An 18788-nucleotide genomic window follows, 5' to 3' on the forward strand; every position below is an offset into this window, starting at 1 on the left:
TGGACCTGTGCTTTCATGGTGTCGCTAGTATTAAGGTGCGCCCCGAGACCTAAGCCACGTTGGAACTGAAACGGAGGAATCGACAGAGAGGTTACAGAATGACATCGCATCCATTTGGTTTTCTTGAAATCACTGAGGAGCAGGAAAATGTAAACGGCGAAGTCGAGTGGGGAAGTCAGGCAGTTGCAGCTCTGGAGAAACTCCTTCTTTGTGACTCACTCAGCAACCAGACACGTGAAGGTGACTCAGAGGCGTGAGAGCTCTTCACATCGAGAACAAAAAGCAATCAAGGGCAGTTAGCACCTCTTCCGGAGTGGGGGTGGGGTGAGGTAATTACCTTTTGACTTTGTTACTATGTTGAGAAACTGCCTTTTAGATTGAGGTGAACAGAAAATGCATTTCTAATAAGCACCATGGAATTGAGCAAAATTTATTGAGTCGCTTCTCGTCGATTCCCACACAGGTTTCCAACTCAGTTGCTATCCATGTGGCTGATGTCCAGGAGTGAACATCTCTGCAGCAAATTGCACGGTTAGGGTAAAAGGCAAGGAAAGTGCCATCTCGAACTGGCTCCGAGGTCAGAGCATCGTCACAATGTGATCTGTCGTTCTCGAATAGGAATGCGACCTCCGGTTTTAGGGTGGAGTACATTGTTTGGGACTCTTTTTCTGCAAAACAGACACAGTGACTGAAATTACGCTGCACGGTATGATGTGGAACACGGCTTTGTGCATTTTCCCTGTAGTCCGGTGTGCTTCATGTTCCGCGTAAACGTGAAACTTGCCCTGTTTCAAGCAATGGGTGAAATCATTTAGCAAAGCAAGAATCGAAATTGCAGTAATGTCAAGCAGCTCGTGGTTATTTGACCAAATCATAACCGAACATATATTCTCACAGATACATTTGGAGCTGAAAGGAGTCTGAGAAGATAGACTCAGCTTACCATTGATTTTTGTCTGGATTGATGGGCTCTCATTATCTGCTGCGAAATTGATATTGTAGACGGGCACATCCCAGCAGCTGTGCGAGTCGGAGAGGGATCATGGAACCATTTTCATGTGACTTGGCATCTGTTGTTATGCAGGAGAGCACAGTTGGAAACGCAAGAAAATGGTGCGCGCGGCCGGCTGGTAGTGTGGCCGAGCGGTCTAAGGCGCTGGATCCAGGTTCCAGTCCCGAAAGGGGCTGGGTTCGAATCCCACCACTGCCATTTCTGCAGATCAACTCCAACGCTGCAGCTTTTTTGTTAAAATGCTGTTTCTGTCCCCACTGTATTGATGTTGAAAACAAAAGTAAAATGGCTTTGCTTCCCGGGGAATTAACTGTGGTGTGGGATAGTGCCGAATATTTCAAAGTGTCTCTGTCTGTCATGATCGTGTTCGCCTCCCGCGCAGAAAATCGCAAGCAGCTGTGCTGTTCCAGGCAAGTTGAGCTTGTACTGGAACCGAATGGAGACCGGTATTTCATCGCTGTTGTGAAACAAAGTCCTCGGGTGACTCGACTCGTCGTTATTTGGTTTTTTGGCCAATGGGAAAATCGTTCCAACGAATTTCGATGTGATATGTTGTTGAATTTCTCCCATTTCCTTCGTTTCCGTCCTGGAGACATCGGAAGGGAAAGGTAATCTAATCGAGACTGTGATTGGTGAAATTCACTTTTTATGGCCCATTCTTATTAGGTTCTTTCTTTCTCTCTTTTCAGTATTGTCTGGGAAGTGGTGGTTCCCTAAGGCTGCAGTATGTGTGAAAGAGTAGTTTGGAATTGTCCTGTTGTTAGTTGTGAGATTACTTTATAAATCATGCCCTCGGACTGTCTCACATTTAGCATTCATGCATCTCTGTGTCTGAAAATGCATTAGGTATGCCAGCTTTGTTTGTGTTCCGTGTTAAATGCTTTCTGTTTTGCGATTCGCTCAATACTTTACGAGTTAACAGCGTTTCTGAGGAAACTTCCAGCTGCAAAAGTCCTTAACTGAGGATCTGGGAAAATTTCACAGAGTATGGTCAGTCGGAGCAAAAGTAAGGAAGTCGTTCCTTTCTGCAGTGTTTCGCAATACTACCTTTCCCGTGAGCATCGAACACAGTAAAGGATTGTGCCACAGACTGCGACGGCAAGCTCCGCTAAAAAGTAATCCTTTAAAGCAGGTGTAAGCAACACAACGTTTTTGGGGGACACAGCGTGGAAACAGATACTTCGGTGTATCTCGTCCATGCTCAGCACATAGCCAAATATAAACAAGTCCGGTTCCCCAGTATTTGGCCCCAAACCCTCTCAACCCATCCTATCCAGAAACTCATGCAATTTTCTGAGCCTCCTCCGCTTCCTCTGGGAGCTCATTCCATACACGCACAACCTTCTGTGTGGGATATGTGCCTCAGGTCCTTTGTCAATTTCAGCCCACTCACCTTAAACCTATGCTCTCGAGTTTTCAACTCTCCCCAACTTGGGTAAAACACGTAAATACTCAGTTTCCAACCCTTCCATTAGATCATGTCGCAGTCGTTACGCTGCAGGGAAAGTCGTCCCAGCCTAGTCGACCTCGCCCTACGGTCCAAACATTGACCACATCCTTGTCTATATTTTATCATCAATTTCACGTGTCTTTTTTTTATGTTTTGAAGATGTCAATTACGCTGGACAACAACGAGCTATTGGAAACAGAAAGGTGAAACGAAGAATGGCTTCAACTTTCAGTGCTGGATGCCCCTGAGCTGCCGGATGGGCGGCTGCCGCTTGTTTCTGTAGTGTAGTGGTCATCACGTTCGCCTCACGCGCGAAAGGTTCCCAGTTCGAAACTGGGCAGAAACTGCTTTGTTCTTCATCGGCAGCCTTTTACATGGACAAGAACGGTGCTTTCTTGCTTGCTTTCCCATCTGCAAACCTGCCTTCGAAGTTGCTTGAACAAATCTGCTCGCGTAGTGAAATGTAATGCAATTCCATTTAATGACTGTGCAAAGAATTGTAAAGTTTTTATCCAAACTGGTTCTGATCATATGCAATTCTGTTTGAGAGTGTAGTTACCCCCTTCTGATTCTTCTACGAAAAGCAGTACCGCATTTGCATTCCTTGCGCAGGCGGCTCGGTTCAAAGACAGGGAAGAAGCTGATGCGCTGGTGTCACAGTGCACCACGGATTCCTGAACTTGTCTGTCTGTTAAATGTACCCCAAAGGCGTCTCTGAAAGGCCTCGTTTGGAAGCTGTCTGTCGTTATTCAACGTACGAGAATTGGCACCAGAGGTCCTGAATCATGTTTTGGAGCAGTTCGCACTTGAGTGTCTCTTTCAATCAGCAACAGCAATGAAAGAAATTACACTCTCAGAGGAACCTCTGGACCTGTGCTTTCATGGTGTCGCTAGTATTAAGGTGCGCCCCGAGACCTAAGCCACGTTGGAACTGAAACGGAGGAATCGACAGAGAGGTTACAGAATGACATCGCATCCATTTGGTTTTCTTGAAATCACTGAGGAGCAGGAAAATGTAAACGGCGAAGTCGAGTGGGGAAGTCAGGCAGTTGCAGCTCTGGAGAAACTCCTTCTTTGTGACTCACTCAGCAACCAGACACGTGAAGGTGACTCAGAGGCGTGAGAGCTCTTCACATCGAGAACAAAAAGCAATCAAGGGCAGTTAGCACCTCTTCCGGAGTGGGGGTGGGGTGAGGTAATTACCTTTTGACTTTGTTACTATGTTGAGAAACTGCCTTTTAGATTGAGGTGAACAGAAAATGCATTTCTAATAAGCACCATGGAATTGAGCAAAATTTATTGAGTCGCTTCTCGTCGATTCCCACACAGGTTTCCAACTCAGTTGCTATCCATGTGGCTGATGTCCAGGAGTGAACATCTCTGCAGCAAATTGCACGGTTAGGGTAAAAGGCAAGGAAAGTGCCATCTCGAACTGGCTCCGAGGTCAGAGCATCGTCACAATGTGATCTGTCGTTCTCGAATAGGAATGCGACCTCCGGTTTTAGGGTGGAGTACATTGTTTGGGACTCTTTTTCTGCAAAACAGACACAGTGACTGAAATTACGCTGCACGGTATGATGTGGAACACGGCTTTGTGCATTTTCCCTGTAGTCCGGTGTGCTTCATGTTCCGCGTAAACGTGAAACTTGCCCTGTTTCAAGCAATGGGTGAAATCATTTAGCAAAGCAAGAATCGAAATTGCAGTAATGTCAAGCAGCTCGTGGTTATTTGACCAAATCATAACCGAACATATATTCTCACAGATACATTTGGAGCTGAAAGGAGTCTGAGAAGATAGACTCAGCTTACCATTGATTTTTGTCTGGATTGATGGGCTCTCATTATCTGCTGCGAAATTGATATTGTAGACGGGCACATCCCAGCAGCTGTGCGAGTCGGAGAGGGATCATGGAACCATTTTCATGTGACTTGGCATCTGTTGTTATGCAGGAGAGCACAGTTGGAAACGCAAGAAAATGGTGCGCGCGGCCGGCTGGTAGTGTGGCCGAGCGGTCTAAGGCGCTGGATCCAGGTTCCAGTCCCGAAAGGGGCTGGGTTCGAATCCCACCACTGCCATTTCTGCAGATCAACTCCAACGCTGCAGCTTTTTTGTTAAAATGCTGTTTCTGTCCCCACTGTATTGATGTTGAAAACAAAAGTAAAATGGCTTTGCTTCCCGGGGAATTAACTGTGGTGTGGGATAGTGCCGAATATTTCAAAGTGTCTCTGTCTGTCATGATCGTGTTCGCCTCCCGCGCAGAAAATCGCAAGCAGCTGTGCTGTTCCAGGCAAGTTGAGCTTGTACTGGAACCGAATGGAGACCGGTATTTCATCGCTGTTGTGAAACAAAGTCCTCGGGTGACTCGACTCGTCGTTATTTGGTTTTTTGGCCAATGGGAAAATCGTTCCAACGAATTTCGATGTGATATGTTGTTGAATTTCTCCCATTTCCTTCGCATTCCTTCGTTTCCGTCCTGGAGACATCGGAAGGGAAAGGTAATCTAATCGAGACTGTGATTGGTGAAATTCACTTTTTATGGCCCATTCTTATTAGGTTCTTTCTTTCTCTCTTTTCAGTATTGTCTGGGAAGTGGTGGTTCCCTAAGGCTGCAGTATGTGTGAAAGAGTAGTTTGGAATTGTCCTGTTGTTAGTTGTGAGATTACTTTATAAATCATGCCCTCGGACTGTCTCACATTTAGCATTCATGCATCTCTGTGTCTGAAAATGCATTAGGTATGCCAGCTTTGTTTGTGTTCCGTGTTAAATGCTTTCTGTTTTGCGATTCGCTCAATACTTTACGAGTTAACAGCGTTTCTGAGGAAACTTCCAGCTGCAAAAGTCCTTAACTGAGGATCTGGGAAAATTTCACAGAGTATGGTCAGTCGGAGCAAAAGTAAGGAAGTCGTTCCTTTCTGCAGTGTTTCGCAATACTACCTTTCCCGTGAGCATCGAACACAGTAAAGGATTGTGCCACAGACTGCGACGGCAAGCTCCGCTAAAAAGTAATCCTTTAAAGCAGGTGTAAGCAACACAACGTTTTTGGGGGACACAGCGTGGAAACAGATACTTCGGTGTATCTCGTCCATGCTCAGCACATAGCCAAATATAAACAAGTCCGGTTCCCCAGTATTTGGCCCCAAACCCTCTCAACCCATCCTATCCAGAAACTCATGCAATTTTCTGAGCCTCCTCCGCTTCCTCTGGGAGCTCATTCCATACACGCACAACCTTCTGTGTGGGAAATGTGCCTCAGGTCCTTTGTCAATTTCAGCCCACTCACCTTAAACCTATGCTCTCGAGTTTTCAACTCACCCCAACTTGGGTAAAACACGTAAATACTCAGTTTCCAACCCTTCCATTAGATCATGTCGCAGTCGTTACGCTGCAGGGAAAGTCGTCCCAGCCTAGTCGACCTCGCCCTACGGTCCAAACATTGACCACATCCTTGTCTATATTTTATCATCAATTTCACGTGTCTTTTTTTTATGTTTTGAAGATGTCAATTACGCTGGACAACAACGAGCTATTGGAAACAGAAAGGTGAAACGAAGAATGGCTTCAACTTTCAGTGCTGGATGCCCCTGAGCTGCCGGATGGGCGGCTGCCGCTTGTTTCTGTAGTGTAGTGGTCATCACGTTCGCCTCACGCGCGAAAGGTTCCCAGTTCGAAACTGGGCAGAAACTGCTTTGTTCTTCATCGGCAGCCTTTTACATGGACAAGAACGGTGCTTTCTTGCTTGCTTTCCCATCTGCAAACCTGCCTTCGAAGTTGCTTGAACAAATCTGCTCGCGTAGTGAAATGTAATGCAATTCCATTTAATGACTGTGCAAAGAATTGTAAAGTTTTTATCCAAACTGGTTCTGATCATATGCAATTCTGTTTGAGAGTGTAGTTACCCCCTTCTGATTCTTCTACGAAAAGCAGTACCGCATTTGCATTCCTTGCGCAGGCGGCTCGGTTCAAAGACAGGGAAGAAGCTGATGCGCTGGTGTCACAGTGCACCACGGATTCCTGAACTTGTCTGTCTGTTAAATGTACCCCAAAGGCGTCTCTGAAAGGCCTCGTTTGGAAGCTGTCTGTCGTTATTCAACGTACGAGAATTGGCACCAGAGGTCCTGAATCATGTTTTGGAGCAGTTCGCACTTGAGTGTCTCTTTCAATCAGCAACAGCAATGAAAGAAATTACACTCTCAGAGGAACCTCTGGACCTGTGCTTTCATGGTGTCGCTAGTATTAAGGTGCGCCCCGAGATCTAAGCCACGTTGGAACTGAAACGGAGGAATCGACAGAGAGGTTACAGAATGACATCGCATCCATTTGGTTTTCTTGAAATCACTGAGGAGCAGGAAAATGTAAACGGCGAAGTCGAGTGGGGAAGTCAGGCAGTTGCAGCTCTGGAGAAACTCCTTCTTTGTGACTCACTCAGCAACCAGACACGTGAAGGTGACTCAGAGGCGTGAGAGCTCTTCACATCGAGAACAAAAAGCAATCAAGGGCAGTTAGCACCTCTTCCGGAGTGGGGGTGGGGTGAGGTAATTACCTTTTGACTTTGTTACTATGTTGAGAAACTGCCTTTTAGATTGAGGTGAACAGAAAATGCATTTCTAATAAGCACCATGGAATTGAGCAAAATTTATTGAGTCGCTTCTCGTCGATTCCCACACAGGTTTCCAACTCAGTTGCTATCCATGTGGCTGATGTCCAGGAGTGAACATCTCTGCAGCAAATTGCACGGTGAAGGTAAAAGGCAAGGAAAGTGCCATCTCGAACTGGCTCCGAGGTCAGAGCATCGTCACAATGCAATCTGTCGTTCTCGAATAGGAATGCGACCTCCGGTTTTAGGGTGGAGAACATTGTTTGGGACTCTTTTTCTGCAAAACAGACACAGTGACTGAAATTACGCTGCACGGTATGATGTGGAACACGGCTTTGTGCATTTTCCCTGTAGTCCGGTGTGCTTCATGTTCCGCGTAAACGTGAAACTTGCCCTGTTTCAAGCAATGGGTGAAATCATTTAGCAAAGCAAGAATCGAAATTGCAGTAATGTCAAGCAGCTCGTGGTTATTTGACCAAATCATAACCGAACATATATTCTCACAGATACATTTGGAGCTGAAAGGAGTCTGAGAAGATAGACTCAGCTTACCATTGATTTTTGTCTGGATTGATGGGCTCTCATTATCTGCTGCGAAATTGATATTGTAGACGGGCACATCCCAGCAGCTGTGCGAGTCGGAGAGGGATCATGGAACCATTTTCATGTGACTTGGCATCTGTTGTTATGCAGGAGAGCACAGTTGGAAACGCAAGAAAATGGTGCGCGCGGCTGGCTGGTAGTGTGGCCGAGCGGTCTAAGGCGCTGGATCCAGGTTCCAGTCCCGAAAGGGGCTGGGTTCGAATCCCACCACTGCCATTTCTGCAGATCAACTCCAACGCTGCAGCTTGTTAAAATGCTGTTTCTGTCCCCACTGTATTGATGTTGAAAACAAAAGTAAAATGGCTTTGCTTCCCGAGGAATTAACTGTGGTGTGGGATAGTGCCGAATATTTCAAAGTGTCTCTGTCTGTCATGATCGTGTTCGCCTCCCGCGCAGAAAATCGCAAGCAGCTGTGCTGTTCCAGGCAAGTTGAGCTTGTACTGGAACCGAATGGAGACCGGTATTTCATCGCTGTTGTGAAACAAAGTCCTGGGGTGACTCGACTCGTCGTTATTTGGTTTTTCGGCCAATGGGAAAATCGTTCCAACGAATTTCGATGTGATATGTTGTTGAATTTCTCCCATTTCCTTCGTTTCCGTCCTGGAGACATCGGAAGGGAAAGGTAATCTAATCGAGACTGTGATTGGTGAAATTCACTTTTTATGGCCCATTCTTATTAGGTTCTTTCTTTCTCTCTTTTCAGTATTGTCTGGGAAGTGGTGGTTCCCTAAGGCTGCAGTATGTTTGAAAGAGTAGTTTGGAATTGTCCTGTTGTTAGTTGTGAGATTACTTTATAAATCATGCCCTCGGACTGTCTCACATTTAGCATTCATGCATCTCTGTGTCTGAAAATGCATTAGGTATGCCAGCTTTGTTTGTGTTCCTTGTTAAATGCTTTCTGTTTTGCGATTCGCTCAATACTTTACGAGTTAACAGCGTTTCTGAGGAAACTTCCAGCTGCAAAAGTCCTTAACTGAGGATCTGGGAAAATTTCACAGAGTATGGTCAGTCGGAGCAAAAGTAAGGAAGTCGTTCCTTTCTGCAGTGTTTCGCAATACTACCTTTCCCGTGAGCATCGAACACAGTAAAGGATTGTGCCACAGACTGCGACGGCAAGCTCCGCTAAAAAGTAATCCTTTAAAGCAGGTGTAAGCAACACAACGTTTTTGGGGGACACCGCGTGGAAACAGATACTTCGGTGTATCTCGTCCATGCTCACCACATAGCCAAATATAAACAAGTCCGGTTCCCCAGTATTTGGCCTCAAACTCTCTAAACCCATGCCATGTTGTGTGCCATTGATTTCATTGACATTGAGATATTTTGCTTATACAGGAAGGGATTCATAATCGCGTAAAGTTCGTAATTAAAGTCATATTTTCTTTTTTAAAATTATGAGAATTCCTTTGTGAAACAGTGATTTAGAGATGCCGGAGTTGGACTGGGGTGAGGAAAGTTAAAAATCACGTGACACTATGTTATAGTCCAACAGGTTTATTGGGAAGCCCTAACTTTCAAGGTGATGCCTCTTCATCGGGCGACCTTCATCTCTTCATCCGCTCGGACTAGAGAATAAGGATTGGTGTACGTGAGGAGTTGAACTGCACCATAATGATGTGTTAAATGTTTATTGAAACTCTTCTGCAGAATTAAGTTCACAGAATAAACAATATTTGAACATTCTTGAGTTGACTAGAAGTAAAATCCTGTTGCCCACCATATGAATAATACCCGAATGTATTTTGATTTAATAAAATGAATTTCATTACTTAGATACTTTAAAATTTTAAAAACTGCAGTGTCCTCAAATCTAAAATTTGGATATAATGTAATATGATACATAATGTTATTAATGACCTGAAAATAATAAATTGCAGATTAAGAGATTATTGGAATGAACAACAGACAGAAGCAGATCCAAAACTGGATTGAAAATCAATTCAAACTCTGCTTAGATATATTCTAATCACCATTCCAAGCTGCTCTGGCATATCTCTGTTGGAGAAGGGAACCGAACCCACACCTCCTAGTCTCATAAGAGTGACACTACTAGAGATCCACAAGTGTCTTTCATTATGTTCCTAACAAGGAAGGGTGGGATTATAATCAATTGTGATGATTATAATACATCATAATCAAATGAAAACTAATCAATATTCATTCCGATAATTGGGCTGGGAATTAATTAGACTGTTTCTGTGTGTAATGGACTGAGAATGAAATAATAATTCCCAATAATGATGGTACTAAGCAGAAATGCACTTACTTAAAAATTAAAATCATGACAATTGAAAGAAAGATAAATGCACATATCATGCGCTTATTGTAAATTCATGAAAAATATGACTGCGGAATGTGTTTAAAGCCGTTTTTCTTATAATGAAACGATAGCTAGAATGCTTAGCAGCAGGATGTAATCGCAAAAAAAACATTCAATGTGACTATTCAGCTGCAGGCAGCTCCCCTTCCTGACACATATGTATAACTTCCAACAATTCAAAATTTACTCTGATAAAGAAAAGAACATACGCATGTAAATTCTTTTTTCTTGTTGACAATAAAGTCGCAAATTTGAATTTTTTTTAGCTTTAAAGTATTTAACTATTCCTGTGATCAGAAATACAATAAATCTTCATGTTGAAGAAAAATATGATCAAATCAATTCAAATCAAAATAAATATCGATATTCACAACAATTGGGAGAGTAGACACAACAATATCTTTCCATGTACTGAGCCATAATTCCACTTTTATACCCCTTACTGGAATGATCAATTATTAGATATTAGCAATAACTAAATTATTAATATGCTGTCAGTGAACTGAATATTAATGAGAAATCTCACATTGCTGTTTGAAAGAGCAATGTGTCGATATAAACAGTAATTCTTAGTGAAATGCCTTAGACATCTCTTAATCAATGAGGCTATGTATACTTTGATTGTTGAAACGAGTAGCATTCAGTTACTTATAAAGAGCATTGGATGGAAATCACTGCTTTTTGGTGCAGAGCTGAAAGATTTTGTTATTGTAGTATTGGCAGTAAGAAATAATGGATTAAATTATGATGTGCATATCACCTTACTAAATATTTTCAAGTTTTCTAAAAGGCTTCTGGTCCAATCTTCAGTTTAACAAGGGGAAGTTTGGGTCAGAACATCAGTAACTGCAAACAATTTCGACACATCTCCATCAAAGTTATTAATCTGATAATTCAGAACAAATATCAAAAACTTACCTCCGTAAATTTAGTTGACTATATTTTTAGATTGTAGTAAAGTTCGTTCTCTACTTATTTCCTTCCTATTTCTGACACCAGTGGCTAAATATGGATTAGATTAAATGTCATATGAGTTAGACGTTCGTTTTCTCTCACAGATCCGTGCAGCACAGGAATTGGTTATTTGGCCCATAACGTTGTGCTGAACATAATGCAAAAGAAACTCATCCCTTCTGCCAACTCTTGGTCCATATCCTTCCAAATTATCGAAATGAACATTAAAGAGCCTTAATGTATCTGCTTCCACCACCAACCATGGAAGTTCATTCCAGACACCTACCACTCCCTGTGTAAAAACAAATTGCCCGTTACATGCCCCTTGAACTTTCCCCCTAACCTTAAATGCATGTCACATAGTTTTTGATGCTTCAACTATGGGAAAAACTTTCTGACCGTCAACCCTATCTACGTATCTCATGATTGTAGAGACTTCCATCAAGTCTTCCTCCAGTCTCCGCCACTCCACAAAAAAGCAATCTGAGTTTTTTCTCGCCTCTCTGAATCCAGGCAGCATCCTGGTAAAAGCCCTCTGTACCCTCTCCAAATCCTCCATACCTGTCCTGTAATGTGGAGAACAAAAGTGAAATACTTCAAGTATGCCTTAACCAGTCTTATAAAGTTACAACATGGCTTCCTGACACTTGTAACCAGTTCTCTGACCAATACAGGCAAGCATACCATTTGCCTTCCTAACCACTTTCAGGGAGCCATGGTCTTGAACACCAAGATCCCTTTCAATAATAAAGCTGTTAGGGTCCTGCTATTAACTATCTACTTTTCCTTAACATTTGAGCTTCCAAAGTGAAACACCTCACACTTGTATGGATTAAACTTCACCTTTAATTACTCTGCCCATATCTGCAATTTATCTTTTTCCTGCTGCATTATATGACAACCCTCTACATTGTCCCCAACTGCACTGAACTTATTAACTCCCCCAATTCGATTATAATCCATTTCACTTCTATATAATTGTATCACAAACAGAAGGGTTCCAGTACAGGTACCTGTGGAAAAAAGACAGGTAATGAGGGAAATGCAGAATTCTTGACGAAATGAGGTTTTTTTTCAATGACAGAACAATTCTGATGAATAATCTTCTAAGGTGTGATTTTTGTTTTTAAATTAACCCAATGTTTTAATTCTCAGTTTACTGATCTTAATGAATATCCAGTACAAACTGCTTTGTTAATATTGAATCATTTTAAGTGTTGAGTTCTAACGTTAATTATTGTTTAATTGTTATTTCAATTCTCACACCATCAGGAGATTCACATTTTAGTTGAATCCATTATTTCTTAGTGCCAGTATCATAATGAAATATTAACATTCTTTTCAGGTCAACTCACCTGCAATCAACCAAAGTTTTCTCATCCAACATCTAACTATCTCATTCTCTTTCATTTGAGTTCTCATATTAATGGAAGGATCATTAAACAGTCTTATCAATTAAGAGATGGCTAACTATTTTTCATATAAATATTTCATTTTTTTCCAACATATTGCACAATTACATTGCAAAAAGAGTTTTCTTATCATTATTAAATTTGTTATCAGCCATTTTAAAACTAATTATGGTCAATATCTAACCGGCAAACATTGTTGAAATCCAATATCTCCAGCTGTCGATGTGGAGCTATGGCTCAATACATCAACTGACGTAAACAATATTGCACTCTGCAATCTCTTAATCTTAGCAAAAATAATTTTAAGTGTTTACGCTTAGATGGATTGAATTGGTTGTGAGCAAAAATGCAGACTGAAGAAAGGTCACTGGCCCAAAAGTTTTCACACTGATTTCTCCCCACAGATGCTGCCAGACCTGCTGAGTTATTTTCCAGCAATTACTGATTTTGCTTGTGATTTCCAGCATCCACAGTTTTGTTTACATTCTTGTATTGATTATATTTCACTTCAATTCTAACATTTCTATATATCTGATTATGACAATAAGAGCTAAATATTTTTCATGTTAAACATGATTTAAATTTTCCGAGTTTCTTGTTTAAATAAACCAGAATTAACAAATGTTTGCTCTATGCTATAACAATAAATCTTGAATTCTTAGCAATCACAATTTTTTGAAAATGAGGAAAGTTATCTTTCGCTGAATAGTCACATTGAAAGACTAATGCTTTATTTCCATTTCATGTGCATTACAAAGCGTGTTAATTTTTATTTATGCAGATGAATAACTGCTTCAAACATATTGACTTACTTGATTATCATGAGATCTATGTTTATTTAAGATCATTGTTGCTTCGTTCCTTCATTATTAGAAATAACTAATTCTTTTTATCGATCCATTACACTCTGGAACTGTCTAATACAAGCCTAGTCCAATTATAACAATAAATATCTCAGTAGTTTTCCCTGTGAATAAACACAGTAAGTATGTGATTATAGTCCTGCCCTTCCTGCAAGGGAATATTATGGAGGACTCCGGTAATGTCTGTACTAGTAGACCAGGTGGCATGGGTTCAATTCCCACCTTCAACAGAGGTGTGTCAAATCACCTCAGAGTTGATGAGAAAATATCTAAGTGTCGATTGAACTGCTTTTCAACCAACATTGTCTCAACTTGTAACTGTTGTTCATTATAATGATCACAACATCTTGAATTTATTTGCTTCACATCACTGATTAAAGTATGAATGTTATTACGCTGCTTCTAAATACCTCTCAACTTTTAGTAACTTTGCAGTCTTAAAGATTCTACGATTTAAGGTGAGGGGGAAAGAATTAAAAGGGGTCTGAGGGGCAACGTTTCCACACAGTGTGTTTCACATTTTAGGATGAGCTGTGAGAGGAAGGGCAGAGGCTGGCACAAATACAACATCTAAAAGACTTTTGGACTGTTTATTGTATAGAAAACGTCCAAAGGGGTATGGGACAAACACAGGGAAATGGGACTAGTTTAGTTTAGGAAACCTGGCCGGAATGCCAAGTTAGGCTGAATGTCCTGTTTCCATGCTGTATCAGTCTAGCATTCGACAACTCAAACTTCACTGTGATTGGTAAAGGAAAGAACAAACGGATGTTAATTCTATTTAGTGTCCATAAAAAAGTGAAATGCATTTTAAATAATTTTGTCACATGAAATAGTTCGCTCTTATTGTGATAAGAAATACAATGATTGTGAGCATTGAAGTGAAATAAAATTAAATCAATTCAACTGTGTTTCCATGGTTAACATAAAAATTGATATTCACAATCATTGTGAGTTTGTACATTGCAATATCTTCACATTACTTCATGTACTGAGCCATTATTACACATTTATACCCCCTACTGAACTGAACAATAATTAGATATTAGCAACACTCAGATTTTCGAAAATCTATCAGTACACTTAGAAGAAGGAGAGATTCAATTTCACTACATGACTGTGCAATGCGCAGACATGAACAGGAATTTTTGCAGTGAAAAGTAGTTACAGTTCTCTGAATTCATAAGGCTGAAATTACTGTGATTATTCAAATGAGCAAAAGTCAGTTTACAAAGCGTGTTGGATGCAAAATGATTGGTTCCATTGTGGGATAGTTGACCTGAAAACAATAGCATTGTTGCAATGGATTAAATTAAAATATGGATTAAAATAATATATGGATCTGACGATACACGTTAGGAAGACAAACAAATTATTCTGCAAGTATTATAAGGATAATGAATTCATAATAAAAGTTGTATTCTGAACAAATAAATTGACTCAATATTTTAAAAACACTTTGCTCTGATGTTGATTAGACATACACTAAGATCGGTAAACTGAAGACTGAATTATAATACCTAGATTGATGGATTGAGGACAATAAATGAGCCATTCAATAGTTATTGAAAAGAATTTATATTTTTGTCAAAATGCAGACAATACAGAAGTAATGCATTTCATTCAATGAGTTTACTTGTAGAAACATGTGTTCTTAATTTATGAAATTTTATTGTGATCGATGTTCAAACATTTGTGTCTGAATTAGGAAGTAAATAAAAAGATAATGAAAATGAATATGAGAGTGACCACAAGATACAGTCCGTGATATTGGATAGAAAAAGGAATTCGCATAATCTTATGAGTATTTAATGTTAATAAAATATAACTCCTCAGGTACTGAAGCAGTCCAAGTCCAAGTACAACAAGACCTGGACAGTATCCAGGCTTGGGCTTACAGGAGGCAAGTAACATACATGCCACATAAATGCAGGTTATCACGTATAAGACATAACCTAACCACCATCCCTTGACATTCGATGGTGTTACCATGACTGAACATCCACTATCAACATTATCCTGTGGATTATCATTGATCAGGAACTGAACTGGTCTCACCACATAAACACAGTGGCTACAAGAGTAATTCAACTCCTGGCTCCTGAAATCCTGTCCAAACGCTACCAAGCACAAGTCAGGAGTGTGATGGAATACTCCCCACTTGCCTGGATGAGTGCAGCCCTAACAACACTTAAGAAACTTGATACCATCCGGAATAAAGCAGCCCGCTTGATTGGCACTGCTGCTACTGAGCATCAGTGGTGGTGAGGGTGGATGCTTGTGGATGTCCTACCTGCAATCTCTGCCTCTTCTTATTAACAAAGATAAAAGAATCTTACATTGCTCAACTTTCTCATCAAAACCGAGTACTGTATTCACCTCAATCCTCCAACCACAAGGGATGAACTCAGATTTCTCCAGTTTCCTCATTTCTCCTCCACCTACCTTGTCTCAATCAAATCCCTCGAACTCAGCACCACCTTCCTAACCTACAATCTTCTTCCTGACCTCTCCGCCCCCACTCCATTCGAATCCTATCACCCTCACCTTGACCTCCCTCCACCTATCGCATTCCCAATGCCCCTCCCCCAAGTCCCTCCTCCCTACCTTTTATCTTAGCCTGCTGGACACACGTTCCTCATTCCTGAAGAAGGGCTCATGCCCGAAACGTCGATTCTCCTGTTCCTTGGATGCTGCCTGACCTGCTGCGCTTTTCCAGCAACACATTTTCAGCTCTGATCTCCAGCATCTGCAGTCCTCACTTTCTCCTCCAGCCCTCTATTATACCATCCAGCAGCATTTCCAACACCAATAGCAGCTCCTCTTAAAATATTTTGTCAGTAACTTGTAATAAACTGGTTAATACAATTACAACTGAAAATGTGTTGCTAGAAAAGCGCAGCAGGTCAGGCAGCATCAAAGGAGCAGGAGAATCGACGTTTCGGGCATGAGCCCTGCTTCAGGAAGGTCCTGACGAAGCAGTGAACCAAATTTTGAAATGATCTTTCTAAACATAATATCGATCAGGTTAAAACTGAAGTAGGTGTTTTACACAACTTGCTACAAGGACACAGACAGTAGAATCTGAGGTGATCATGAGTATATGGAGGTGAATGTGGGAGACAAGCTGGGACTTTATTGGAGTAGTCACTGTGAGAGGGAACAAATGCTGGATGCAGGGTTTCAGCAGCTGATGGACTGACACTGAGGTGAGCCATCGGAAACTGAGCAAGTGACCACCATCTAATAGGACAGAGAAACTGATCCATCAGCCTGAAACTGACTGACCAGATGGCTGTCAGTGACTCCAACACAAGGGAATGGAAACATTGCTCAGAGCCTGTTTCTGTAACATTCAACACAACCAGGAAATGGAAAGTGAATAATGAGCTGAAAACAAGGCCACTGTTCTGTTCGAGTCTAAACATTTCAATGTTCAGTTATTGAACATTACTGACTCTCAGAATATTCTAACCTGCAGAATCACAGTAAAAGGGGAAAGTAAACAACATTCTTGGCAAAGGCAGAATGAACCAACTGCTTGTATAAAAACAGCTCAGAACAAAGGGGCGGAATCCTCTACAAACTGACAAACACAGATACCATTAGATTTATAGATAGTGATTGGAATTCTTTCGAAAAACACTTCCCTGTTTATGGTGTGTGGTAGTAACCATTCTCAGTGAGAACTGCCACTTATTTCCTTTGAAAAGAGTCTCTGTTTCCCCTCAGAAAAGCAGGTGTGTTGCTCACTTACAGACTGACTTACAGACAAAGGAAACCTGATCAGGGACTCGACGGTTAATTAAGCTGTTAGTGACAGTCCATTGCACACAACAAGAGCTTAGACCACAACAGATTCTAATGAAACCAACAATGTGATGAAAAAGGTGAATTAGTCTTTATAATCATGCAGTCTCTCTCAATCAAATAATCCCAGTCAACTTCCAAACATTTTAAAACTATTAATACAATGTGTACATATTTATTTACTTTCCTAATTTCCTCCAAAAATATATCTGATAATTCTCTTCAAAATATATTTTAAATGGTCAATTCATAATCACAATTCATTTCCAATTATTCTTAGAGCAGAACAAATTGCAAACTAAAATTGTTTTCACGTCAATAATGACACTAGAAAATTTGATCTGTAGTTTAACCATATTTCCAAATATTGTTTTGGTTCATTATTGCAGTGAAGCTAAAATTAAACTGTATTTATTTTCTCTGATATCCTTTCATTACTTTATTCCCTAATAACAATGCCCATGGTGCAATGGGTGACAAACATTAAATAAAATTGAATTTTCATTGCAAGAACTTGTACAAATAATCACATATTATTTAGTTCATTCATTGTCGTTGATTATCAGTTATTTTCACTGTATGATCAAGTTAAATTTACTTAAATAATCACAGTACAATTCTCACCTTTATAGATATGTCGAATGAATGCCAAATTATTCTTATTTCAAGTAAAAATAAATTCACGTTTTGCTCTGTTTTATTCCAGGAATAACAGGATGTGTTGAATTATTATGGGAAACAGGAACAAGTGAAGGTGGTGGCTCTCAGACGTGAGGCCTTAAAGCCAAAGGGCCAGGTGGTAGTAACAGTGGGGGGAGGTACCTAGTGCCCCGCTCTCCTCAGAAGGCAGAGAGGATGATGACAAAGTGCACACGAATGGACAGAGGGACGGCAATGGGTGGGATCACCCACCACCCTGTAAGGCCCAGAAGGCTATGTCCATGGCACCACTGGGCATCAAAGCTCAACGTGGACAGACAGTAGGGAGCAACAAAGGGAACTGTCAGAAACCAAACATGAACAGTTCACCCGCTGAATGACAGATGTTGGTGAGTTAACACCCAGCCTGATAGAGAAATGGTAATAATGGGCCTTATTGGGACAATATGGATGAATTAGTTGAGGTACAGTCTCACCGATGATGGTGTCAGGCCAAAATCTCTCAGGCCAAGATACCCTGACGTGTACATCAGAACCTGTCCCTGCAATGAGAGGGTGAGGGTGTGAGCTGGTCCCCCCCAGTGCACAGCCGATCAGTGTCTCCAGGAATTTACAGATATTACAGGGACACACTGGGGAGGGGACAGGCTGAATGGGCTAAAATAACCTTGGTGTCTCAGGGAACCAAGGGTAATATCGAGGATCATACAGAGAGGAAGCCTGAGGTGTGTAAGGACCACGGGGGATTACCAAACCCCAATCTGTGATGATGATATCATTTTTTTTGTTTTTAAACTGGGACCCTATTTAACTGTGATTATAAACATGGGACTCCCAGTGGAAGATCATTCTAACCACTTTCTGAATTGGACCATGAGAGCTGAGGCAAACTCAGAAACACAGGGGAATAGCTGCAGTACAGGGAGGGTAACCAGACTGGCAATGTTACAAGTGAAGAAGGAAAGGGCACATAGCCAAGGAATGTAGGCAGAGAGAGGGAGATAGATGTTCACATTGTGTGTGTGCATGTGTTCACGTAGGCACATGAATATTCTTTGATGCTGTGTTTGCGAACCAGCAGAACAAATATTAATACAGGAGCATCTATA

At 41.3% G+C, this 18788-nt stretch overlaps 1 long non-coding RNA gene and 2 other non-coding genes across 7 annotated transcripts in view; 2 read left to right on the forward strand and 1 right to left on the reverse strand.

Moving 5' to 3' along the window:
- LOC140493399 (uncharacterized) overlaps nt 1-18788 on the reverse strand; it is a 95023-nt gene that overhangs the window by 31227 nt on the left and 45008 nt on the right. Inside the window, exons 7-8 of one of the 5 annotated variants that reach the window (XR_011963666.1) lie at nt 10899-14488; nt 8901-9225 (exon numbers count right to left, since the gene is read on the reverse strand). The exons of 3 other annotated variants lie outside the window; for them this stretch is intronic. This is a non-coding gene — a long non-coding RNA (uncharacterized lncRNA). Of the gene's footprint in view, nt 1-8900; nt 14489-18788 lie in introns of those variants that run through there. One more of the 5 variants, XR_011963667.1, reaches the window with a different exon arrangement.
- trnav-cac (transfer RNA valine (anticodon CAC)) lies at nt 2736-2808 on the forward strand. The gene has a single exon. It is a non-coding gene; the product is annotated as a tRNA-Val (tRNA).
- Nucleotides 6074-6146, forward strand: trnav-cac (transfer RNA valine (anticodon CAC)). Its single transcript has one exon. It is a non-coding gene; the product is annotated as a tRNA-Val (tRNA).

The sequence above is a fragment of the Chiloscyllium punctatum genome, chromosome 22 (genome assembly GCF_047496795.1).
Source record: "Chiloscyllium punctatum isolate Juve2018m chromosome 22, sChiPun1.3, whole genome shotgun sequence".
Classification (NCBI taxonomy): Eukaryota; Metazoa; Chordata; class Chondrichthyes; order Orectolobiformes; family Hemiscylliidae; genus Chiloscyllium; species Chiloscyllium punctatum.